Source organism: Oryctolagus cuniculus, chromosome X, assembly GCF_051225735.1.
Source record: "Oryctolagus cuniculus isolate XC-2025 breed Fujian yellow rabbit chromosome X, ASM5122573v1, whole genome shotgun sequence".
Lineage (NCBI taxonomy): Eukaryota > Metazoa > Chordata > Mammalia > Lagomorpha > Leporidae > Oryctolagus > Oryctolagus cuniculus.
Window position 1 is genome coordinate 62,170,221 of NC_142888.1, and position 27,293 is coordinate 62,197,513.

Here is a 27,293-nt window from a genome sequence, read left to right on the forward strand (position 1 = left end):
TGCTGCAAAAGACAGAATTTCATTATTTTTTATGGCTGAGTAGTATTCCATAGTGTATGTATGCCATAACTTTTTTTTTCAAATAGTTATTTGAAAGACAGAGTTAAAGAGAGGTAGAGGCAGAGAGAGAGGTCTTCCATCTGCTGGTTTACTCCTCAAATGGCCACAATGGCTGGAACTGGGCCCATCCAAAGCCAAGAGCCAGGAGCTTCTTTCGGGTCTTCCATACAAATACAGGGGCCCAAGCATTTGGGCCATCTTCTACTGCTTTCCCAGGCCATAGCAGAGAGCTGGATCAGAAGAGGAGCAGCTGAGACAGGAACTGGAGGCCACATGGGATGCTGGCACTGCTGACGGAGACTTGGCCTACTATGCTGCAGCATCGGCCCATCCATCTGAATTTTAGCATTATTTTTTCTAGATCTGAGAAGAAGTTTGTTGGTATTTTGATTGATTTCACACTGAATCTGGAAATTGTTTTTGGTAGTATGGACATACAAATCATTTTTATCACAAGATGACTTCTGTGGACTTACCAGAGACCACAAATGAAGCACATTATTGATGTAACTTTCTGTTAACTATTACTATTCTACCCCTAATCCCATTTTCTCCTCACCATCTCTCCCATCTCCATTCCATCTCACTCACAATCCTCCGGATATAATAACTAGAAAATATCATGAATTGAGGAATAAACATGCTGTGCTGTGTACGTGTTTATCCCACTAGCCTACATACTTGTGTTTTGACCCTCACAAAGTAGAAAACACGCTTTTTTAAATTTAAGATTTATTTATTTATTTGAAAGTCAGAGTTAGAGAGAGAGAAATCTTCCATTCACTGGTTCACATCCCGGGCCTGGGCCAAGCAGAAGCTAGAAGCCAGGTGCTTCTTCTGGATGTCCCATGTGGGTGCAGGTGCTCAAGCACTTGGACTATCTTCTGATGCTTTTCCAAGTTCATTAGCAGGGGGTTGGATGGAAAGTGGAGCATCTGGGACACAAACTGGTGCCTATATCAGATGCAAGATTTGCAGGTGGCAGTTTTACTTGCTAAGACGTAGCACCAGCCCCAAGACACTCTTAGTTGTATAAGACACAGCTTGTTGGTAAGATTGGAGGTGGCTGTTTAGTGACTAAAGGATTCTGGATAGACTTAAAGTTAAAAGTCAGTACTATGGGTTTTGGGTGCTTTGTCTCATAGAATTATTTTACACAGAGAATATTTTAGCACTAGATAAAGACCTGGAGATCAGAGCTACCTGAAAAATAATGATGGTATAGAAGGAGATTTTAGTTTTTGAAGTTGGGTGCTTTTACAAATTGGAAAGAAAATAACATCTGTGGCAAGTATTTCTTTTCCTTGCTTTTCTCCAACCAAAAATGTAAGAAATTAAGATACTGCCTCCTCAAATTTATTTTCATCTAAAAATGTTCATGAGCTATGGTTTTAGTACATGAAATGGGAAAGTTATTGGGTGAAGTTTCTGGGAAGTTTTTCTATATATCTTTGCCTCCCAATTCTTTCTCCATGCAAAGTCTGGAGGTCTCCCAACTAGATATACCAAGTTACACATCAGGGATGACACTGTTGGTGTGGTAGTCTGAATAATGACTCCCCATAAGGGAACAGCAGGCTTCAGAATTTGGAAGGGGCAAGGAGCGGGTTCTCTTAGAGAGTCTCCAGAAAGAACCAGCCAAGACTGTACCTTGGTTTTTGCTTGTTTTGTTTTGTTTTCAAGCTCTGTATGATTCATTTTGATTTCTGACATCCAGAAGTTTCAGAGAATAAATTTATGTTGTTTTAAGCTACTAAGTTTTTGAAATTTTTTGTAGCAGTCATAGGAAACTAACAGAGTAGGAAAATATAACACACATAGATCCTTAATAATACTATTGAATGGCTATACCAACTGTGAAATTACTTCATTTTCTTATTATATGAGAAAAGCAAAAAGGAAATACACTACTTCTTGAGCTACTTTTTGAGGGGTTTCTATTACTTTTGGCTAATCAGAAGCCTAGCTGATATAGTCATTCCACTGTCCACACCTCGTCACAAAGATTCATGGCCAGTTATTGACATATTTCCAGCTCTGGCCAGGATTGTGATAGAGTTTACTGTCCATTCCCTTTGCTGATGTTTGACCTTTCTTCTCTCTCCCTCCTCTCTCCCCACTTTTTGTTCTCACAAACCTCAAATAATTGAGACAGTCTCCTTCACGACCATTTATCTTCCTAAATTGTCCTGAAAAAGGTAATACTCATTCCTAGATGTCATTTTAAACTTGTCACACTTCTCGAAAGATTATGCCACTTCACAATTTCTACTAGAATCGTGATGACTCAAATTTTGGTCTCAAATGTCCTCAAACATCTATTGCTTATTTATGTTTGTCTTCTTGCATGAGTGCGGCTTCCCCTCTAATCATGACAATGTACTACTATCACTTGCACATGATTAATGTAATCCCTTCTGCTTGATTTTAATAAAGTCACTCAGTCTTCTCTGTTCCAAGCAACCACAGACCTACAAAATCTCAATTGAGGGGATAGCAATGTGGCATAGCTGGTAAAGCAGCTGACTGTGACACCAGCATCCCATATGGGTACTGGTTCTAGTCCTGGCTGCTCCATTTTGGATCCAGGTCCCTGATAATGCACCTGGGAAAGCAATGGAAGATTGCCCAAGTACTTGGGCCCCTGCCACCCAAGTGGGAGACCTGAGAGACCCAGACGAAGTTCCTGGCTCCTAGCTTCAGACTAGCCCAGCTCCAGCTGTTTGGGAAGTGAACCAAAAGATGGAAAATCTTTCTGTCTCTGTAACTGCATTTCAAATAAATAAGTAAATCTTTTAAAAAAATATCAATTGTGCCTCTTAGCATTCATGTATTATTACATCTGTCTATGCATATTTTAGTTTTATTATTATTTCTGCTGATGACTGCCTAGCCTGACACAAAGATAAGATCTTTTGTCAGCCTTTATTCTAACTCCTCCTGGCACGTTATACACTCTCTACCTCATGGCCACTTATGTGTTCTGGAATGTTAACTGCTAGGAAAAATTGAAAAGAATCTTGAGAAATTCTCCATGGTGAATTATTAAATACTATACCCCAACTGTTATATTTTTAGTTACTTGCTTAAAATCAGAAAATACTCCAATAGTCCACTTTTGGGTGAGTCAAAGTAAAAACAGTTCAAAATGATTACTGCTGATTACCTCTGGTGATTGCATCAAGGTTCCAGTTAATTAACGATAATTGTAGAGCTGACATGTGTGACATGGCTGGTAATTATCTGGCTGACCTTATTGTGCTTACTTCGTGGCAAGTGTTAAGTATAAGAAATGTGTACAAAGCTGCTGATTTAACAAGAGAGCATTAATGCTGAAGTTAGACATGTTAGTTAAATAGCTGTTTGTTGCAGCTTACTATGGAAATACTTCACATGGGGCAAGTTTTCAAGAGCATCAGATATTGATTGGGGGAGAAACAACTTAGCAGGTTGACCCATGAACTATGCTGCATCCCCAAAGCAAAGAATGGATTTTTTTTAATATACGTTATGACTGAAATTGTAAAGTTAGTTATCTGAAAATCTGAAAGGTTAATAAATGAATGAATGAATGAATATGAAGAAAATTATTAAAGTATAAAAATACAGCCTATCTTTTTTGAGTAACTCTTATTCCTTAAAAAAAAAGGTCCAGAAATTATTCTAATAGAATTTCTTCAGACACTCTGATTAATCCGAAGACTCTACTTTTATTCTTCTGTAATGCTTGGCACATCTCATTATGCAACTGCTTACTAGGTTACAGGGACATTATTAGTGTAAGAACTGTAGCCTCATATGTAAAAAGTAACACTGCCTGTCTTACTATATTAAGATTTTTTTAAGCCAGCGCTGCGGCTCAATAGGCTAATCCTCCACCTAGCGGCGCTGGTACACAGGGTTATAGTCCCCGTCAGAGCGCCGGATTCTTTCCCAGTTGCCCCTCTTCCAGGCCAGCTCTCTGCTGTGGCCAGGGAGTGCAGTGGAGGATGGCCCAGGTGCTTGGGCCCTGCACCCCATGGGAGACCAGGAGAAGCACCTGGCTCCTGCCATCGGATCAGCGCGGTGCGCCGGCCGCAGCGCGCCAGCCGTGGCGGCCATTGGAGGGTGAACCAATGGCAAAAGGAAGACCTTTCTCTCTGTCTCTCTCTCTCACTATCCACTCTGCCTGTCAGAAAAAAAAAAAAAAGATTTTTTTAATGGTGAGATTTTTCTGGATCATCTAGGTGTGGCCAATGTAATCACAAGAGTTCTTTAGGCGGGATGCAGGACATCAGAGTGAGTAGTAGATGAGATGATGGATGTAAAAGGTTAAAGTGATGTGAGGAAGGAATCATGATCCAAGGAATGCATGTGCCACCAGAAGGTTAAAAATAAATGCAAGGAAACAGATTCTTCCTTGAATCCTACTAAGTTACAGGGTCTGCTATTACTTTGACTGTAGCCAAGTTAACATTGATATTGTGATTTTGACCTCCAGAACTGTAAGAATATAAACTTGTGCTGTTCTAAACCACTAAATTTGAGGTAATTTTTTTACATAGCAATAGAATACTAACACAGTTTTTTATTAGATTTTCTACAAGAAGGGTTGTGCCAATTTACATAATTTTAAATTTTGCCAGTCTTATAAGTAGCACATGCAATCTCAGAGTTGTTTTAGTTATGTTTTGCCAGTGACTATTGTTTTAGCTTTTTATGTTTTAGGGCTTTTTGAATATGCCTTTTCTGCATATGCCTTTCCTCACTTTTCTATCGGATTTTAGTTCTTTCCCTGGAATTTTAAGAGTTCTTCAGTAGCATTAAAAGCCTTTTATCTGTACTATATGCTACTAATATTTTATCCCTGTTTCTCTGTTGCCTGTGAGCTTCGTTTATGGTATCTTTTCACATAAATTTTATTACCATGTGGACAAATTTATGTATATTTTCTTATAATGCTTCTAGATTTTAGTCATAGTTAAAAATCACTTTCCTATTCCAGGATTAAAGTCATGTATATAAAAATGATTTTTAATCATGTGATGTTACTAAAATTATTTAAAATGTAGCAAATATCAACACATTTTGCTAATCAAAATATAATATAATTTGGACCATCTATTCAGCTTGTTTTATAATTTTCATTCTGACTAGGTGTAAAGATATTACCTTTAACATTACCATATATTTTTGAATAAGAAATACAATGATTACAAATTTAGTATTAAAATACTATTTTTATATTAAATTTCTCAATATTATCTTGCTTAAGATAAGCCCAGGTTAGAAGTTATGAAAGAATCATAGAATCATATTGAATGATTGAAAATATTCTGGGGAAGAAGTAAGCGCTTTAATTTTTTGTTGTATTATTCTGAGTAGTCTGAGAAAATCTAAATTTGTTAACAGTAAAATGCTTGCAAATGATCTCTGATTTTCCCATATACATGCCAATATTGTATTTTCCCACAACAGTGGAAGACAATATTTGATAAATTACTTAAATGTATTCATCTGTATTCCCTAATATGTCAATCACCTGTTTCATCAAATATTCTATAAAATAGACTTTATTATTATGTCTTTAAATTATAGCTAACTTGTCCAAATTCATAAACAATCTACTTTTACAATGGTTGTATTGACATAGATATTTAGCCTACTCTTTAAGACATCCATGTCCCACATTGCAGTGCCTGGGTTTGATTCCCAGCTCTGGCTCCTGATTCCAGCTTCCTGAAGTTGCATACCATGGAAGGTGGTGGTGATGATTCAAATAATTGAGTTCTTGCTACCCATGTAGGAGACTGGATTGAGTTTCCACACTCTGAGCATTGCAGACATTTGGGAAGTGAACCAGTGGATGAGAGCTCTCTGTCTCTCTCAGGTAAATAATTAAATAAACAAATAGGAACTTCTTTTAAAAGTAGCATAGATGTTAGGGAATCAATCATTTAAGGAGTAGATGACCAGATGAATATAATTATGGGTTGGGCAAGTTTTTTTTTTTTTTTTTTAACAAGCAGAGTGGACAGGGAGAGAGAGACAGAGAGAAAGGTCTTTCTTTGCTGTTGGTTCACCCTCCAATGGCCGCCACGGCCGGCACAGTGCGGCCAGCGCACTGCACTGATCTGATGGCAGGAGCCAGGTGCTTCTCCTGGTCTCCCATGGGGTGCAGGGCCCAAGCACTTGGGCCATCCTCCACTGCACTCCCTGGCCACAGCAGAGAGCTGGCCTGGAAGAGGGGCAACCGGGACAGAATCCGGCGCCCCAACCGGGACTAGAACCCGGTGTGCCGGCGCCGCTAGGCGGAGGATTAGCCTAGTGAGCCGCGGCGCTGGCCAGTTTTATGTTTTAATTGACATTTTTCTTTTGGGATTTTGGTGTTGTCTATTTACAAAAAAATATGGGAGATGAGGGTGGAACATGCAGAAAAGTAATTTATTAAGATCACAGTTTACTTGCTTCTAAAATTAAAAACAAATTTGAAATCTAAAAAAAAAATGTAAAAGACCATTCATAAAAAGGTAAAAAGGAAATATCCAATCTTGATTTTAAAGCACAGATGAAACAATAGCTCATAACAGCATGTTGAGTACCCTTTTCTTCAAACTGTTCCCTTTACCGCATTACGAAACTAATGGTTCTATTTTAGTTTATCTTGTGCTAAGAACATTGAACAGGAGATCTATCCTGTGAACAATTTTTGAGTATGCAATATATTATTGTTCACTATAGGTAGAATGTAACTTGAATGTCAGCTGTCTGAAGACTCAAGAAGAGTCAGTGTGTCAGTGTGAGTCCAAAAGCAGGAAGAAATTGGAGGCACCAACGTAATGTAGTCAGGCAGGTGGAGCTTATTCCTAGTCCTCTTTCAATCAGACAGTCCACTGTTGGTATGAGACCCAATTACATTATGGAAGGAAACAGCTTTACATAGTCTACTGATTCAAATGTTCATCTCATCCAGGAATATCCTATCAAATACAGCCATAATAATATGTGACTAAGTATCTGGACCCCATGTGGCATAGTCAAGTTTACACATAAAATTAACCATCCTAAATACATTGTTTGTCAACCTGACACCCATACACATGCTCCTTAAACCATATTAAATTTACCAATGAAGATAACATTAAGGTTATAATCACACATAATGTGAAAAACTATACTGCGCATAACCAAAAATGCACTAACCCTTTTCCCAGAAGATGAGATCAAGTCCTTGAGTAATGTTTACTAATTTTGTTGATATCCTGCAAGTTAAATACTGCTATGGTTTGGATATTAGTTTAGATATTATATGTCCTCCTTAGGCCCATGTGTTAAAGCCTTGGTCCCCAATGATTTATGTCAATGGTACTAAATGCAATTATGGTATTTGGAGGTGGGGCTTTTGGGAGGTAACTGGATTGTATTGGGTGGTTAGGTTGGAGCCCTCATGATTAAATTTGACTGATTTTATAAAAGACCACGTTGACATATATAGCACATATGCTTACTCTTGCCCTGTGATACTTTGTACCACCTTGGGATTCTGGCAGCAGGAAAGCATTCACCAGAGGCTAAACCAATGGGACCCATCTGATTCTGATCTGGTAAACTCCAAGTTCATAAGCAAAATAAGCCTCTCCCCTTAAAAATGTTAGAATGCTTCAAATGTTTTATTATAGTGATTAAAAGATAACCAGTACTAGCACTATAATTTAAAATTAACAATAATACTTAAATACTATGATACAAAGTCATTGATTCATGTTATATGATTGGGAAATAAGATAAAGAAGAAAACAAAGAAATCAGGTTTATATATATATATATATAAATACACACAAAAACATACTAATAACAAAATGTGGTGAAATTCTCATGATACCGTCAGGCCTCATTTCTATCCCTGATCATGAGGTTTTAGCTGGTCTGTAAAACTGCTTTATCCCACCATCCATTCTGAATTTTCTTTGCCTACAGCAAGCACCTCAGCTGCTCATGGTCATTAACCTGGGATTTACTCAAAACTTCATTTCTGAATGCTATGTGCCATTATTAATCCTGCTCAGATTGGGTTGTTGTAATTTCTTTTTTGACCATAGTCATAGGGCCTGTTAATACTAAAAGTCATCATAAGCTATAACCTATATTTCATAGACTTTCCCTTACATTCACTGTGGGGTAGTATAATTTCCCCTGGAAAATCAGGATCAATTACCACAGCCAGCACACTAACTCTCTTCTTTGTTTATTGATTCAGAGGGTTGAGGATCTCAAAATGGCCAGGTAGAAATCTTTACTTTCAGCTAAATAGAAGCATTGTTGTATCTCCTGACAGACGCATTCTTCCCTTTGAAATCAAGACCTCTATATCAGCAGAGTATAACACTGTAGGAACAGAAAGTAAAATTTTGTTAGCGGTAATAATGAATGGTATTACATCCATTTCTACCTCTTATTCTTTGTCACATAAGATTAGAGACTCAATATTAGAAACTCCAGAACTAAATCAGAAAACTCATGCTTATTCTTCTAGAATCACCATTGTTACCAAAATATGTATTAGAGTTCTCCAGAGAAACAGGAACAGTGGGATAACAGAGATGGCTATAAGAAATGGAGTCACACAGTTATGGAGGCTAACTATTCCTAAGATTTGCTGTCAGAAGCTGGAGAACCAAGACTGTTGATAGCGTAGTTGGACTCTGAATGCCAGCTGTCTCAAGATCCAAAAAGAGTCAATGTTTCAGTTTGAGACCCTAACCAGAAAACAACCAATGAGTTACCACAAGGCATTCAGACAGAGAAATTCTCTTGTACTTAAGAGGGGGTCAGTATTTTTGTTTTATTCTGGCCTGTAACTGATTGAACGAGTCTTCTTTCCCCCACATTAGGAATGGCAATCTGTTTATTATGAAGGCAAAGGGGACAACTGAAAGCAATTTCCTAAGATCTGGAACAAGACAATGATGTCCATTTTCATCACTCTTATATAATATAATATTGGAATTAATAGCAAGAGCAGTTAAAGAGGAGAAAGAAATAAAGAGCATCAAAATTGAAAAGGAAGAAGTCAAAATATTCATGTTTGCAGATGACATGATGTGCATGGAAAACCCAAAACAAACCACCAAAAAGTTGTTAGAACCTATAAACTCAGTAAAGTTAACATACAAAAAACAGTAGCATTTTCTAAATAAATTTTATTTTCTTTTTAATTTTTTTATATAACAGGCAGAGTTAGACAGTAAGAGAGAGAGAGACAGAGAGAAAGGTCTTCCTTCCATTGGTTCAACCCCCAAATGGCCGCCGCGGCCGGTGCGCTGCACTGATCTGAAGCCAGGAGCCAGGTGCTTCCTCCTGGTCTCCCATGCGGGTGCAGGGCCCAAGCACTTGGGCCATCCTCCACTGCCTTCCTGGGCCTCAGCAGAGAACTGGACTGGAAGAGGGGCAACCTGGACTAGAACCCAGCGCCCATATGGGATGCCAGCGCTGCAGGTGAAGGATTAACCAAGTGAGCCATGGTACCAGCCCCAACAGTAGCATTTTTATATGCCAAATATGATCTTACTGAAAGTGAAATTGGGAAAAATAATTCCATTCACAATAGCTACAAAAACAATCTAATATTTAGGAATTCATTTAAACCAAGAAGTGAAAGATCATCACAATCAAAACCAAAAAACACTAATTAAAGAAATCATAAAGTACACAAAAGTGAAAAGACATTCATTTCTTATAGATTGTAAGAATTAATATTGTTAATATGTCTATATTATCTAAAGCAACTCATGGATTCAATTCAATTCCTATCAAAATTCCAATGGCATTCTTAAGAAAATTAGAAAAGCAATCCTGGCCGGCGCTGTGGCTCACTAGGCTAATCCTCCTCCTTGCGGCGCCGGCACACCAGGTTCTAGTCCTGGTGAGGGTGCCGGATTCTGTCCCGGTTGCCCCTCTTCCAGGCCAGCTTTCTGCTGTGGCCAGGGAGTGCAGTGGAGGATGGCCCAAGTACTTGGGCCCTGCACCCACATGGGAGACCAGGAGAAGCACCTGGCTCCTGGCTTCGGATCAGCGCGGTGCGCCAGCCGCAGCGCACCGGCTGCAGCGGCCATTGGAGGGTGAACCAACAGTAAAGGAAGACCATTCTCTCTGTCTCTTTCTCTCACTGTCCAAAAAAAAAAAAAAAAAAAGCAATCCTAAAATTTATATGGTATCACAGATGATTCAGAATAGCCAAAGCAATCTTGAGCAGAAAAAATCAAGCTGGAAACATCATAATACTTAATTTCAAATCATATATAAAACTATAGTACTGGTTTAAAAACTGACACATAGATCAGTGCAACAGAATAAAGAGTCCAGAAATTAATTAATTAATCCATGTACATACAGCCAACTGATTTTGACAAAGATACCAAGAATATAAATTTGAGAAAGAATAGTGCTTTCAATAAGTCGTGTGAGCAAAACTGGATATGTATGCGTGGAGGAATGAAATTAGGCCCCTATCACTCACCATATATAAAAATCAACTCAAGATGGATCAAAGACCTAAATGGAAGACCTGACACTCTGAAATTGCTAGAAGAAGACGTAGGGGAAACATGTCAAGACACTGCGGTAGATGATAACTTCCTAGATAAGACCCCTGAAGCACAGGCAACAAAAGAAAAACTAGAAAAATGGGATTATATCAAACTCAGAAGATTCTGCACTGCAAAGGAAACAATCAATAGAGTGGAGAGATATCTGACAAAATAGGAGAAAATTTTTGCAAGCTACTCATTTGACATAGGACTAATATCCAGGATATATTAGTAAAACAAAAACTAAACACCAAGAAAACCACCAATCCAGTTAAGAAATGAGTAGATGACTTGAATAAACAGTTCTTAAAAGAAGAAATATAAATGGCCAACACATATATGAAAAGATCCTCAATATCAATAGCCATCAGGGAAATGTAAATCAAAACCACAATGAAATATCACCTCACCCCCTGTCAAAATGGCTATTATCCAAAAGACAGTAACAAATGTTGGTGAAGATGTGAGGAAACAGGAACCCTTAAACACTGTTGGTGGGGATGAAAAGTAATATAGCCACTGTGGAAAACAGTATGGAAAAAACAAAAACAAAACAAACAAACAAAAAAAAAAAAAACGAGAAATGAACTGCCAAATGATGCAGCAAGCCCCATGTTGAGAGTATACCCTAAAGACATGAATGCATTGTATCAAAGAGATACTTGCTCCAGCATAATTTTAGAACTGCTATTCATAGGAGCCAAAATATGGAATCCACAAAGGTGTCTGTCATCAGATGAATGGGTAAAGAAAATGTGGTATATATACACAATGAAATACTATTCAGAAGTAATAAAGAATGAAATTCTGTCATTTGCAGCAAAATGGATGGAACTGGAGGACAACCTGTTGAATGAAATAAGCCAGACCAGAAAGACAAATACTACATATTCCCTCTTGTATGTGGGAGTTAAATTAAGAAAGAAAAAACTCAATCCAAACACAGAATGTTGATTACCTGAGGCTGGGAGGGGAGGAGGATAAAGGAATTTGTATTAAGAAAAATAAGGGAATCTGGGTGTGGTTCATTAATTGTGACAAAGGTACTAAGATGAGATGTTAATAAGGGAAATGGGTAAGGGGTACATGGAAACTCTTTGTATTACTAACTCACATTTTTTTGTTCTGTAAATTTAAATCTATTAGAAAATAAAGTGTTGAAAAAAATAAAATGAAAATGAAAATGAACAAAAAAGAAATGAAATCATTATATCAAGGAGATACTGGCACCGTCATTTTTATTGGAGCATTCGTAGCCAAATATGGAACCAACTAAGGTGTCCATCAATAGACAAATGGATAAAGAAAATGAGGTATATACACAATGAAGTAGCTGTAAAAAGGAATGGAATTCTGTCATTTGCAGCAAAATGCATGGAATTAGAAGATATTATGTTAACTGAGATACTCTGGAAAAAGAAGGACAAATACCACATATGTTTTCATATGTAGAAGCAGAAAAAAAAACTTGATCTGAATATAGAACAGTGACTATTACAGGCTGTGAAGGCTAGATTGGAAGGGGTGAAGAGGAAGTTGGATAACAGGTAATAAAATATAGAAGTAAAAAGTTCTAGTGTTCCACAGCTCAGTGAAGTGATTATAGTTCATAGTAAACACATTTTACATTTTATCAAGAGCTAGAAGAGAGGAGCTTGAAGGATCCAAACATAAAGTAATGATATAGAAAAAAAAGGTTAACTAGTGGGGCCAGCCTTGGGTGTAGTGGGTTTGGCTACTGCTTGTGAGTTTGGGATCCTGTATTAGAATGCCAGTTTGAGTCCTGTCTCTTCTGCTTCCAATCCAGCTTCCCACTAATGTCACTGGGAGGGCAGTGGAAGACACCCAAGTATTTGTGCCCCCATCACCAATGTGGGAAACCTGGATGGCATTACTGGCTCCCAGCTTCAGACTGCCTCAGACCTGGCTATAGCAGGCATTTGGAAAGTGAACCAAGAGATTGAATCAATCAATAAAATCAGTCAATCAACCTCTCTCTTTTCCCCCTCCCCTGTCATTCTGCCACTCAAATAAATAAATCTTAAGAAAGAGAACTGCTCATTGCTTTGATTTGATCAGGACATGCTATATACATTTATTGAAATATCACATTATATACCATAATTATTGCATGTTAACAAAAAACAAATAAAATAGGAAAAGAAAACAGGAGCAAATAAAAGCAGCAATCAAGGCTTTAAGCACTTATTGTAATCACATAAGCAAGATGCTAATCCATAGAAACACCAGTGACAGGCATTTGGTGCAGTGGTGTAAACGTCACTTGGGACATCTGTATCCCACATCAAAGTGCCTAGGATTGAGTCTGGGTTCTGCTTCTAATTCCAGCTTTCTGATAATGTGCACCCAGGGAGGCAGCAGATAATGATTCAAGTACATGTTGTTCTTGCCACTCATGTGGGAGACCCAGATTAGGTTCTAGGCTCCTAATTTGGCCTTTCCCAACCTAAGCCTGACCCAGCCCCAGGCATTTGGGGAGTGAACTGACATAGGGGATATCACTGTCTGTCTCTGCCTTTCAAAAATATGTAATTAAATTAAAAATGTAAACAAGAAAAGGTGAACTCCTCCAATGGTCCCCTTTTTGCCATGGAACCATACTTGTATTGGGTCAGGTGCATCAGCCCAGATGTGGAGAATTCTCACTGCCAAGGAAACCCTGAGCAAAAGGCTTCTGCCTGTCTCTTCTGGGGTAGGAAGATGGTAAATGGCTAGAAGTAGAAATCTGCTGAATACTGAGTCAGAATGGAGAGAAAATGTCTTCTAGTTTCCCCTCACCACTGCCTTCCCCTGGCCAATAAAGATGTCTTGACAGAAGCTCCTGAAGAAGTCCTTGACCAAAGGCCCAGACAAAAGTGGCCTCCGATTAGAGTTGCCTGGGCTAGAAGTACAGGCAGGTATTAGTGCATGGCTGGCAAGGGAGGCCTGAATCCTTAACTACAACTACCTTCAGAGACAATGGATTGGTTGTGTGTCAAGTCTGGTTATTGCAGGCAGCTTTCTCCTATGAGGCCTGCGGGGCAAAAATTTTGCAACTAATTGCCAATGATTGGGCTTGAAAATTCAGTCATCGGTTTTTAGCCAGGACTTGGAGTTACATAATTTATGTAAAACACCTGTCACAGCAATTGTAGTGATCTTTCAATAAATGGTGGTCATTATTTAGCTATTAAGTTCTGTTCAGTTCATTCTGCCATGGTTGGACCCTTCCATGACCCCTCTGCTCTGTTTTGGTTTGGTGGAAAGATTCCCTTTAGGTACCTGAGCAAAAGGTATTTATTTCCTAGCATATTTCTTATCCTACTGTGTAGCTCTAGAGGCAATCCAGCTGTTCCACTTTGTCCAGCCTCTTGCTGTGAATAACTTGACACTTCACTAATAAATAAGAAATAAGGTAAGAGTCGGGGCAGCATCACCTCATCAGGCTCATTCCTGATACTTGTAACCTCTGGAGTAGTATTGAAAGGAACGAAAATGATTCTAAGAAAAATACAGCCAAATGATCTAATTATTTTGCTGATCAATTAGGAAAATGTGATTACTAATTTGGAGGCTGAGGTTGTTTAAAAGCAATCTCACATTCTGTACTCTATGTTCTCTTTATTCATTTATGATTTTACTAATATGCACCTGTATGTCTGTTGCAAATATCTTCCTATAGCAAAAACATTCTATACAAATAACAGGCTACAATTAAAATTTGGCATGCTGATTTCAAAAGCATAGAAGAATTACCTTACAATGAACTATTTTGTGATTCAGTCATTTAAACTTAATGCGTAAATACAATTATGATCACAATTTTCAAAGGTGGGCATTTCAAAGTTAACAGTAAAAGCTACATTAACTTAAAAATTAACAAAGCAAACAAGAAGAATGGTCTGTATGCTAGAATTGCCCTCTATATTCCCCTTAATGAATTGTTCAGCTGCATCATTGCTTTATGGCTGGATCTCAATTATTGTTTTAAGTACTCTGTGCCTTAATGCATTTCATGGGACACTGAATAATATTTAAACTATTTTACTTTTGTTAAACAAGTTTCGTATTATTAAACATCTGGAAGTAAGTACAATGGTAGAACTATTAATTTTAAGCCTATTGTCCCTAAGCATTTATGCATTTACATTTCAAATGGATGAGACAGGAATGGCATGTCAAAGCAATATAGAGTTGAAATGATTTAAACTATCTGAATTTCTCCTGCTTCTAAGTGCAAGTGCAAAATGAATGAGATGAAACTGCCCAAGTCCAAAAGGGACCCTAAAATAATCTTTTGAAGGTCTCCCCAAACACCATGATCTAATGCATAATACGTGGTCTTTTGGTTTAAATATAAATCCTTTTAAGGCTCATCTCTTCCAGAACTTAATGGTTATAACTAGCACATTTTCCTACCAGTCTCCCCAAAAGGAAAGTATCAGTTCAAAAGGTAAAGGATATCTCCAACTAGAATTCTTTGCATAAATTTTATCTTAATGTTAGCTTGCTATGTCTCTTGATTTTAGGTTCCAGTACTAAAGTTCCATCAAAATGGTATGAGACACATGTTAGTATAGATATACAAGACAGATATTGTTCTTGCTTCCAATCTCTATAGTATAAACATTTCCCATTGATAAACTGATAAACTTTTTCAAAGTTAGGTAACTAATCATTAGTTTTCAAATAAGAATAAAATTATAATATACCAAGTATCTGGATTTTACTTTTCTTTCATGACAATGCTTTGATGATGATATCCAAGTTGTCTCTCAAGTATTTTTTAAACAAGATTTATTTTAAAGGTTGAGTTACAGAGAGATGGAGAGACAGAGGGAAAGAGAAAGATCTTCCATCTGTTGGTTCACTCCCAAATGGCCTTAGCACCTGGAGCTGAGCCAGGCTGAAGCTAGGAGTCTGGAACTCCATTCAGGTCTCCCATGTGGGTGACAGTGGCCTAAGTACTTGAGCCATCCTCCACTGCCTTCCCAAACTCGTTAGCAGGGAACTGGATCAGAAGTGGAGCAGGGGCCGGTGCTGTGGCTGCCGCCTGCAGTGCTGACATCCATATGGGTATGGCTTCGAGTCCTGGCTGCTCCACTTCCTATCTAGCTCTCTGCTATGGCCTGGGAAAGCAATAGAAGATGGCCCAAGTTCTTGGGCCTCCACGCCTACATGGGAGACCCGGAAGAAGCTCCTGGCTCCTGGCTTTGGATCAGCCCAGCTCTGGCCATTGTGGCCATCTAGGGAGTAGACCAGCAGATGGAAGACCTCTTTCTCTCTCTCTGCCTCTGCCTCTCTGTAACTCTGCCTTTCAAATAAATAAAGATCTTTAAAAAAAAAAAAAAAGAAGAAAAAGTGGAACAGCTGGGTCTCAAACTGGCACTCACATGGGATGCTAGCATCACAGGTGGTGGCTTGACATGCTATGTCACAACACCAGCACAGCTCAAGCTCTTTTGCCTTTATATTTTAAGATAACTAAAATGATGTAAAATAGAAAAGTGACGCCCAAAAATTCCATGGTTGACTAGGGAACGTCTGTTTTTCCATGGAATTTTTTTTTTTTAATTAAGCAGACTGGTTGAAATAACATCATAGGAGCTCCTGAAATCAGCAGAGGATACACAACAACCAAGCAAGTGCCTAGTCAAGAAGAAATTACATTTAAATGGTAGAAGATATAGTGACATCTTTATTCATCATGTCCTACTCACTCCCTAGTGCGATGTAATGCAATCCAATTCCTAGTTCTCTTTCTGGGACATGCAGGAACAGAGACTAACTTATTTGTAACACTCTAATGTGTCATTGAGATTCTTGGCGCAGGGGGACTGATTGCTGTCTTATTTGGCTCAGAGCTTAGAAAAGAAAAGCCAGTGTAGGTGGAATCTCACACTTCCAAAAACTACAGAAATCAGTGATGGATACTGAAGCACATGGAAACTGCAGGGAGACTACTGATTCCTGTTGCACAAGATAGTGGAGCAATGGACATGTAAGGCACCAAGAGAAAGCTGTGCTGAAACTACTTGAAAAAAAAATAAAACATGGAAAGGCAGCGGTGCTTATGTGGGAAATAAAAAATAGTATGCATATGAGTTCAGACAGGACGCATGCCAAGAAATGACCTGAGAAAACATTTAACATTCAGCTTCAATTGATCCCAAGGCTCAGAACATATTGTGCTGGTTAGTAAAAGTCTTAGCAACCAATCTGTGAAGACTGGGAGATGGGCCTGTTTTCTCGAATACTCAGTTTTCAATGAAAGCATACAAGACATAAAACGAAACAGAAAAATATGAGCCATTATAATGAACAAAATAATCTGTAGATACCGTCCCTGAAAAAAATCCAGGCATTACTAGATAGACACAGAACTAAAGGAAAACATGGACAAAGAACTAAAAGAAACAAGGAGAACAATATGTGAACAAAATGAGGGTATCACAACAAATATAGAAATGATGAAAAGCAAAAGGGAAAGAAACTTCAAAAGGGAAGAAACTTTAGCATGTGCTACAGCATAGATGAAGCTTAAAAACTTTGTACTAAGTGTATAATCCAGACACAAAAAGCAAATACTCTATGAATCCACATATATAGTATACACAAAGTAGGAAAATTCATAGAGACAGAAAGTTGCCAGGATCCTGGGGCAGGTTATCATTTAATGGGTACAGAATTTCAACACTGGAAGATGAAAAGCATTTTGGAGATGGAATGTGGTTGCACAACAATATGATGGTGCTTAATTCCAGTGAATTATAGACATCAAGATGGTTAGAATGGGGACCGGCGCTGTGGCATAGCAGGTAAAGCCGCCACCTGCAGTGCCGGCATCCCATTTGGGATCCAGTTCAAGTCCAGCTCTCTGCTATGAACTGGGAAAGCAGTAGAAGATGGCCAAGTCCTTGGGCCCCTGCACCTGTGAGGGAGACCCAGAAGAAGATCCTGGCTCCTGGCTTCAGATCAGCATAGCTCTGGCCATTGTGGCCATTTGGGGAGTGAACCAGCAAACGGAAGACCCCTTCTCTCTCTCCTTCTCCCTCTCCTTCGTTTTCTGTGTAACTCTGATGACTTTCAAATAAATAAATAAATCTTCAAACAAAAAAAGATGGTTAAAATGACAAATAGTATGTTTACATATTAACCACGATTTAAAAAAACAGGAAAAATACTGTCTAAATATATAGAACTACAGCTAATTTTTTAAACTTTTATTTAATGAATATAAATTTCCAAAGTACAGCTTATGGATTACAATGGCTTCCCACCCCCCCCCATAACTTCCCTCCCACCCGCAACCCTCCCCTTTCCCGCTCCCTCTCCCCTTACATTCACATCAAGATTCATTTTCAATTCTCTTTATATACAGAAGATCAGTTTAGCATATATTAAGTAAAGGTTTCAACAGTTTGCAAACACACAGAAACACAAAGTGTAAAATATTGTTTGAGTACTAGTTATAGCATTAAGTGACAATGTACAGCACATTTAGGACAGAGATCCTACATGAGGAGTAAGCGCACAGTAACTCCTGTTGTTGACTTAACAATCAACACTCTTGTTTATGGCGTCAGTAATCACCCTGGGCTCTTGTCATGAGTTGTCAAGGCTATGGAGGCCTTTTGAGTTCACCAACTCTGATCTTATTTAGACAAGATCATAGTCAAAGTGGAAGTTCTCTCCTCCCTTCAGATAAAGGTACCTCCTTCTTTGATGACCTGTTCTTTCCACTGGGATCTCACTCTCAGAGATCTTTCATTAGGTTTTGTGTGTTTGTTTGTTTTTTTTTTTTTTTTTTTTTTTTTTTTTTTTTTTTTTTTTTGCCACAGTGTCTTGGCTTTCCATGCCTAAAATACTCTCGTGGGCTCTTCAGCCAGATCTGAATGTCTTAAGGGCTGATTCTGAGGCCAGAGTGCTGTTTAGGATATCTGCCATTCTATGAGTCTGCGGAACTACAGCTAATTTGTAAATAAATGTGTCCTTGCTACTAAACTGAAAAAACAGAAAAGAGAAAGTAATTTTAGTTTCTTTTTCATATTTTCCTCTGCAGAATGGCAATACATTCATATCTTTTTCTCTTGTGTGTTTGCAAAACATACAAAACTGAGAAGTAAGTGGCAAAAATAGAAAGTCACCTGTTGCTGTCTTCTTAAGGATCACCATAGTAAAGATGCAAAATGACTTTGACTGTGGCCATTGATTTCATTATGAATGCACAAAGTGGAAACCATCAATACTCCCATTTTTCCCCCTCAAACTTCTTAAGCTAAACATTTCACCAGTACCTTCTCTAAAGTCTACCTTGCCTACTTTTTTCATGCGAGTGGTTTATTAGTAGAAATAGTACTGGTGTGGCTATATGACTTCAACGCAGTGGGGCAGGATGGGAATGAAAGTAATGGACAGTAACAATTCCAAACATCTTGTATTATTTCGGACTTCATTTTAATTCATACTTGAAATTTTCTTAAATTTCAGGGCAAAGTAAAAAATCATTCTTATGTACACCTAAAGATAAGGAATGAACATACACATTCCTCTTACCACCACCATGAATATTGACTGATAAGACAGGAATCCAACATGACAAAGAAAAAAACGGATAAAGCAAATGAGTGGAGAGAACAAGAACCAAAAGACAGCACATACATTCCTGGTTTCAGAGTGTCCCTGGAGCCTACCTGTACCATTACTATGTGCTTCCACAAGGTGCTCTTGTACCCTCAGTGTAATTAATTTCCACTGTTCCATTAAAGAGCTCTAGTGAGCTTCTGCAAATTTGAACTAAAAAGCTCTGACATTATAAACACCATCACTTCTTTCTCTGACTACTTCAGTTAGTTCTGCTCCCTGCACAGGACATACTCTTCTTCCAAACCCAATGCTTTGGCCCTTTCAAACCCCTAAACTGTCACTGGCTCTATGGGTTATCACTCAAGGTTCTGCCCTTCTAACAATCATTAACAGAAACACTGAAGTTACAATAGTCTGTATGTCTAAAAATCTAATGAAATTATGTTTATAAAGTTCTTGCATACTGTTTAGAATTTGAGAACTGCTAAATCAGTAATAGTTATCTTGTAAAATATAAAGCACAAAGGGATGATTTTCATCAGCATAGCCATGCAACAATTGTAAGTTAGACCCACAGAGCTAATAAAGGATGTGGCAATTTAGATGCAGTGCAAATTAAATAAATGAATTACTTATTGACTACTAATAAATAGTAATATCATGTCCATCAGACCCATACACACATATACAGACACTTATCTTTGAGGAACACGAGAAGGAGAAAAAATTTGAATCAGGTCACTGAAACACACAGAAGCAAGAAACAACGAGAATGCAACTTTTTCTTACAAGTGTCAGAGACGCCTATCCCTTAATTATGTTAACATCATTTTATAAAACTTGAAAAATGATTTCATCAGGTGGAGAAAACTATATTCTTCCAGTGTCTTATTATTTTCCATGGAGTGTAAATTAAGCTTCTTTGGAATCTAACTGACTTCCCAGGATAACATATTGATGAGAAATATCATAAAGATCCTTAAAAAAAGGTAATCTCAATAATTATATTCATTGGAGTAGACTCTATGTGAATATATATTAGAGTATTGTATTTTCATTTATTCTGTTAGTTGTGTGTGGAAATCCACTACTTGTAAGTGAGCCTTATTAAGGTCTCTTTATTTTAATTATTATTGCTAACTAATTTAAGGGAAATAATTATATAAGATTCATGAGATAGCTAGTACTTCAAGCAGAAATACAGGCATAGATTTCTCTTTACCAAATATACTGAAAATACTCTCTTTAGTGAAGGACAAAGGTGGCTCAGAAATATTTTAATACATCTTTCCATAGGTATGGAAATGCCATCTATTTGCTGATTTCTGGTGTTTGATAAAGTTCTGTTTCATTGTGAGACCAAGCAGTTAGAAGGCAGAGAAAACAGTTCGCGGCTCAAAATAAAGTATCCTGACTTGTGGAATTCATTAAATGAATGGTTGATGTAACTGAGATTAATGTAGACCATGAAAATAGAAATCAAACCTTGCTCTTACCCAGAAGCTCATAAGCCACACGGTATTTTGTTACATCCCCCCAAATAATACTCTTTCCAATGAATTTCAAACTCATATATTGATACATATGTATATGTACACACACACACACACACACACATATAAATTTGGGTTTCCTTTTATTACAGTCAAATAAATGAGTTAACATCCTTCTTGTAATTTCATGCTATGCACAGATACTATCCTTAATTAGTATAAAGTCCATCATTTCCTTGATATGAAATTGTTGGAATGGCTGCATCCTAAATTATGATTGTAGGTCTTAAAATGTATTTAAAGGGGCCAGTGCTGTGGCATAGTAAGCTAAGCTTCCACCTGCGGCACCAGAATCCCATATGGGTGCTGGTTCTAGTCACGGCTGCACCTCCTCCCATCCAGCTCTCTGCTATGACCTGAGAAAGCAGTGGAAGATGGCCAAGTGCTTGGGCCCCTGCACCTGCATGGGAGATCCCGAAGAAACTTCTGGCTCCTGGCTTTGGAATGGTCCCACTCCAGCCATTGTGGCCATTTGAGCAGTGAATCAGCAGATGGAAGACCCCCCCCCCTCATTTTCTGATTTATTACCTCTAAATTACAAATATCCATAGTATTCTCTTATAATGCTCTTTCTTTCTGTGAAGTAGAGAGCAGGGGCAGGTGTTTGACAGAGCAATTACACCACCACTTGGGACACGTGCATCCCATATTGGAGTGCCTCGTTTGAGTCCCATCTATTCCACTTCTGATCCAGTTTCCTGTTAATGTGCACCCTGGGAGGAAGCAGGTCATTCTCCAAGTTCTTGTGTCTGTGACACCTTGTGGGAGATCCAGACTGAAGACTAGACTCCTGGCTTAAGCCTGGCCCAGCTCAAGTTGCGGTGAGCATCTGGGTATGAACCAGCACATGAGAGATTTATTTTTCTGCCTTTCAAATAAAATTAAAATAAATTAATAATTTAAAAAAATATATTTTGGATTATTTGATTTTGTTCCTGGTTTTTATAATTTACATTTCATTTATTACTGCACTAAACTTTACTATTTTCTTCATTCTCCATCCCTTGGTTTGAATATGATCTTCTTTCTCTCTAGCTTCTTTTTTCTTTTTTAAGATTTATTTATTTCTTTGAAAGTTAGAGTTACAGAGAGACAGAAGGAGAAGCAGCGAGAGAAAGAGGTCTTCCATCCGCTGGTTCACTCCCCAGTTGGCTGCAATGGCTGGAGTTGTGCCGATCCGAAGCCAGGAGCCAGGAGCTTCCTCTGGGTCTCCCACATGGGTGCAGGGACCCAAGGACTTGGGCCATCTTCTACTGCTTTCCCAGGCCATAGCAGAGAGCTGGATCAGAAGTGGAGCAGCCAAAACTCGAACTGGCACCCAAATGGTTTGCCGGCACTGCAGGCAACCGCTTTACCCACTACGCCACAGCACCGGCCCCTCTCTAGCTTCTTAAGGTGGATACATAGTTTATTCACTTGAATCTTTCATCTTTTTATTATAAGTATTTATCACTAAATTTCCATCTAAGCCTTTTTATAGCCTTATACTATAAGGTTTAGTATGTTAGGTTTTCATTTTCATTTGTCCCCAAATATATTCTTATTCACCACATGTTCTCTTTCTAGTGTCACTTCATCTCTGAGTGAAAAACTCCATTTAGTATTTCTGTGGGTCAGGTATGTTTGTGACGAATTCTGCCTTTGTTTGAGTCTATCTTTTTTGTTGTTGTTGTTGTTGTTGTTGTTGTTGACAGGCAGAGTGGACAGTGAGAGAGAGAGAGAGACAGAGAGGAAGGTCTTCCTTTGCCGTTGGTTCACCCTCCAATGGCCGCCGCGGCCAGCGCGCTGCGGCCGGCGCACCATGCTGATCCGATGGCAGGAGCCAGGTGCTTCTCCTGGTCTCCCATGGGGTGCAGGGCCCAAGCACCTGGGCCATCCTCCACTGCACTCCCGGGCCACAGCAGAGAGCTGGCCTGGAAGAGGGGCAACCGGGACAGAATCCGGCGCCCCAACCGGGACTAGAACCCGGTGTGCCGGTGCCGCAAAGCGGAGGATTAGCCTAGTGAGCTACGGCGCCGGCCTGTTTGAGACTATCTTAATTTATACTTTATTTTTTGAAGGATAGTTTTTTTTGATACAGAATTCTTGGTTGACAGTCTTTTCCTTTCAGCATTCTGAATAGGTCATTTCTGATCTCCATGTTTTCTGATGAAAAATCAACTGTTAATTTTATTGAGATTAGCTCATACTTGGTAAATCACCTCTTTCTAGCTGCTTTCAAGATTGTTTCTCTTTTTTTGTAATTTAGTTACGATGTATCTAGGTATGTACATATGAATTTATTTTGCTTGGAGTTCATTGAGCTTCATGTGTATGTAGATTACTACTTTCCTTAAAATTTGGGAAGTTATGGGTTATTATTTCTTTTGCTTTCTTCCCTTATCCCTTCCTTTCTTCTGAGAATTCCATTATCATTTTATTAGCGTACTTGATTGTGTCCCACAGGCTGTGAGACTCTCTTCATTTTTTTTAAAGATTTATTTATTTATTTGAAAGTCAGAGTCACACACAGAGAGAAGGAGAGTCAGAAAGAGAAAGAGAGAGAGAGAGAGAGAGAGAGAGAGAGAGGTCTTCTATCTTCCTATCTTCTGGTTCTCTCCCCAATTGGTCACAACAGAGCTGAGCTGATCTGAAGCCAGGAGCCAGGAGCTTCTTCCGGGTCTCCCACACAGGTGCAGGGGCCCAAGAATTTGGGCCATCTTCTACTGCTTTCCCAGGCCATAGCAGAGAACTGGATCGGAAGTGGAGCAGCTGGGACTTGACTCGGAACCCACATGGGATGCTGGCACTGCAGGTGGCAGCTTTACCTGCCTTCACTCTTCATTTTTATTTTTCCTTTCTGTTATTCAAATTGAGTAACCTCAATTGACTTGTTTTAGAGTTTGCAGACAATTTCTTCTGCATGTTTACACATGCTTATAGGACTTTCATGTTTTTCCTTTATGTTATACTTTCCAACTTCAGTAATACTGTGTCGCTCCCCCTCTTCATGGAGGAACGACACAGGACCCTGCGCTGTTCTTTCGTCTGCTCGGCCCTCCCCGGGTTTGCTGCTGGTTCTTCCCGGGTTGGCTACTATCCCTTCCACCTCCGTGGAAGGGCAGTTCCCCCTGGCCACATTCCCCACTTCCGCAGGGGAGCGGCACACCGCCGGCCGGCTCTCTCGGGGGCTGCACAGGTGTTCCCCTTAGATGTTCCCCTTAGATGTTCCTGGTGCATGCCGTCTCTCTCCTCCTTTATAGTCTTCCTCTGCCAATCCCAACTCGGCTGCCCACACGCCGAGCACGCTGCTCTCCTCCAATCAGGAGCAAGTCCTACAGTTCATTGGCTGAACTGGAGGCAGCTGTGTAGAAGCTGTTTTCTTCTCTCCCAGCGCCATATTGTGGGAGAGCAGATGCATAGAATAAGTCTTAATTCCAGTAACAGTCTAGTCCGAGTTGCTCCCCACAATACTGTTTTGTTCTTTTTAAATACTTTCTCTTTTTATGCCACCAGTTTGTGAGATTTCCTTCTCATACTCTCCTTTAATTCATTATAAATGATGTCCTTTAATTATTTAGGTATATTTAAAATATCTGATTTATAGTCTTCGTCTAGCAAGTGCAACACCTTGATATTTTTCAAGGACTGTTTCTGTTGAAAGTTTATTCCTCTGGATGGACCAAATTTTTATTTCTCTCTATGTATTTTAAAATATTTAAATGAAAATTCAATACTTAAAATAATATGACAATATGGACTTCGGATATTTCTTTTTTTTCTAGGATCTGTTGCTACTACTTGTAGAGTCTTCCAGTGAAATTTCTGAATTAATTCTGTAAAGTCTCAATTCTTTGTCATTTGTGGCCATGGAAATCCATGCTCAGTTACCTTAGTGGTCAGATAGTGATTGGAGTGAGATTTCCTTAAATATCTTGAACTAGCAAAACTGTCAGTTTCTGCTAAGTTCTCTTTATGCCTGATCAGGCATGTTTTCTATGTTTTGTCAGGCAACTAAAAATTCTGCCTTTGTCTTTACTTTCTTCTTACACAGAGCCATAAGGTCAGCCAAAGGGGAGAAACTGGGGGCCTTCTAAGGTCTTTTCTAGACATGAACACAGCCCTGGGCGTGTGTATGGCACACTAGGTTCCCAGAAATAGGTTACATCTTTTCAAAGCCTTCACTCAGTAGACAGCCAGTTCCCCAGACTTACCTCTTAAGTTCTTGCTCAGCTTCTTGTTCACTTTAACTCTTAACACAATGACATGCGGCTTTAATGTTAGATAATTTCTATCAGTTTTTGTTCTGAAAACTGAAGCAAGGAAAAAACTATTATCAGTGAACAAGCTTTTAGTTAGGTCATTTAACAAAATGCCCTATAATTATGTGGTTCCAGAGCACTAACAAAAAGGTCAGTGAATGAAAATTCTCTAGGGATAGGGTTTTAGACACATTTTAGACCCATTTAGTTTTCTTTGGTGACCACAAGACTGCTAGATTTCATGCCTGTTTTGATTATGAGGATGTTGAATTTCAAGTCTACCAAGGGCTGAAGATGAGCAAATTAATATAAAAATCACATAAAATAGCTCTTTTGTTACCAAGATTTAGATTTTATCTTGAGTAAAAACTTTTCATAGTTTCTTATGTTTTTGACTAATTAACACAGCATTGAAAAGTTGTGTTTGATAGCTTTTTTCTAGTGTCCTCATTGCTTTTATGATGAGAAAAATTTCACAGGTCCTTACACTTTAGCTTCAGAATGTCTCCCTTTATTCCATGTATATATAATATGCGATATCTAGGCAGTATATTTAACTAATAACAACATTGTTGAATACGTTGAGCCCTCAAAATCGCGTTTTGGAGAAATAAAATAGTCAGAATGTGGAGCAAATGTAGTTTCTTGCTTTGGTTTTGGTTTATCCCAATACTTTAGTAAAATCAGGCTAGTCTGCTACCATGCTTGCTTCTTGTTTTTCCAATCAGGACTTACTTAATCTTAGAGTTTTTCCAATAAAATAATGTGAATCTATTCTTTCATCAAATGATAACTGGGATACATAGATTTTGTCCTTAATAGGTAGCTCTGTCAGGCATTTACTAATTCCAGTTGTTGTTAACATGTTTTGATATTCCATGCCCAGTGAAACGCACTAAACCATTTCTGCTTTTACTTTAATTTCAGTCTGAATGTTTAACCTTGAGGTTTTTGCTTCTTCTTAACTTTGACTTTATGAACTTGATTGTGAAATGTTTTCTGAATTCCAATTAATTTTGTCCTAGCATCTTAGAATAAAATGGCCTTTGTCTTTTTTTTCATTCCCTTCATGAAACAAAAGACAACACATTATTCTAAGTTCTACTTAAAGGTGATAGGGTATTTTTTTTTTTAAAATTAAGTCTGTTTAAATTTTAGAATAGTTTGTATTGTAGAAAAATATTATGAAGATATTATGGAGTTCTCATTTATTCCACATGCAACTTCTCCTTTTTTACACATTTTAAATTGTTTTGATATGATTGACACAACTATTAAGCAAAAATGTATACATTATTATTAACTAAAGTATATACCTTATTCAGATTCCCTCAGTTTTTCCCCCAAAACCCTTTTTCTGCCCCCAGGTTCCATCATAAATATTCTGTTAACACTTGTTTCTTATTTCCTCTTAGACTTCTCTGGGCTGTGATTGTATCTCCAACTTGTTTCTGCTAACCTTAACAGTTCTCATGAGTACTGCTCAGGTATTTTATAGAATTTTTCTCAATTTGAGTTTGCCTGGCAATTTTCTCCTGTTTAGATTGAAGTTAGGAGTTTTGAGGAATAAGATTACAAAGGTGCAGTGCCATTCATGTCAAGGGTATATTATATTATAAATGTAAATTATTAGTGTTTATATCGACCTTGACCACCTTCCTGAGACAGTGTGGTCGGATTTCTCCAGCTGGAAAGCTACTTCCCCTCCACTTTCCATCTTGTACTCTGGGGAAACAAGTTACAAAACTTAGCCCACATTCAAGGGTTGGGAGACTTAAGAAGATCTGGAGTCAGGAATCAAACCTAGGTATTCCAATAAGAGGTGCAGGAGTCTTCACTGCTTCACAAGATACCCGACCTTGTATTTCCATTTTATGGAGTAAACTTGATGTGATATTCCTGTTATAGTCTGCTTTAAACTATCTCATTTGGTACAGGATACACCACACCCTTTGGGGACATAAAAAACATAGAATGCTTAGTAATTTCTTATATAGGTGCTTTGGTACTTAATACATTTTTCCTCTAATAGAAAGTGTTATATTCATGATAATACAACATGTATGACATGTAACTACAGAGCAGTGGGGCAGAAGTCAGAAACTACCTGATTGTGCCTATGTTTCTGACAGAATACTTAGCATTTATCAATGGAAGTGGCTTTATAAATAAAGCTTTCTTCTTAGGATTTATTATGTTTTTGAAGATAATTTTCATTTATTTCATGTGTTTCTTAAACTCAGCACTTGCATTAATATTATCAAGTAGGGTAAACCAAAATGCTATTT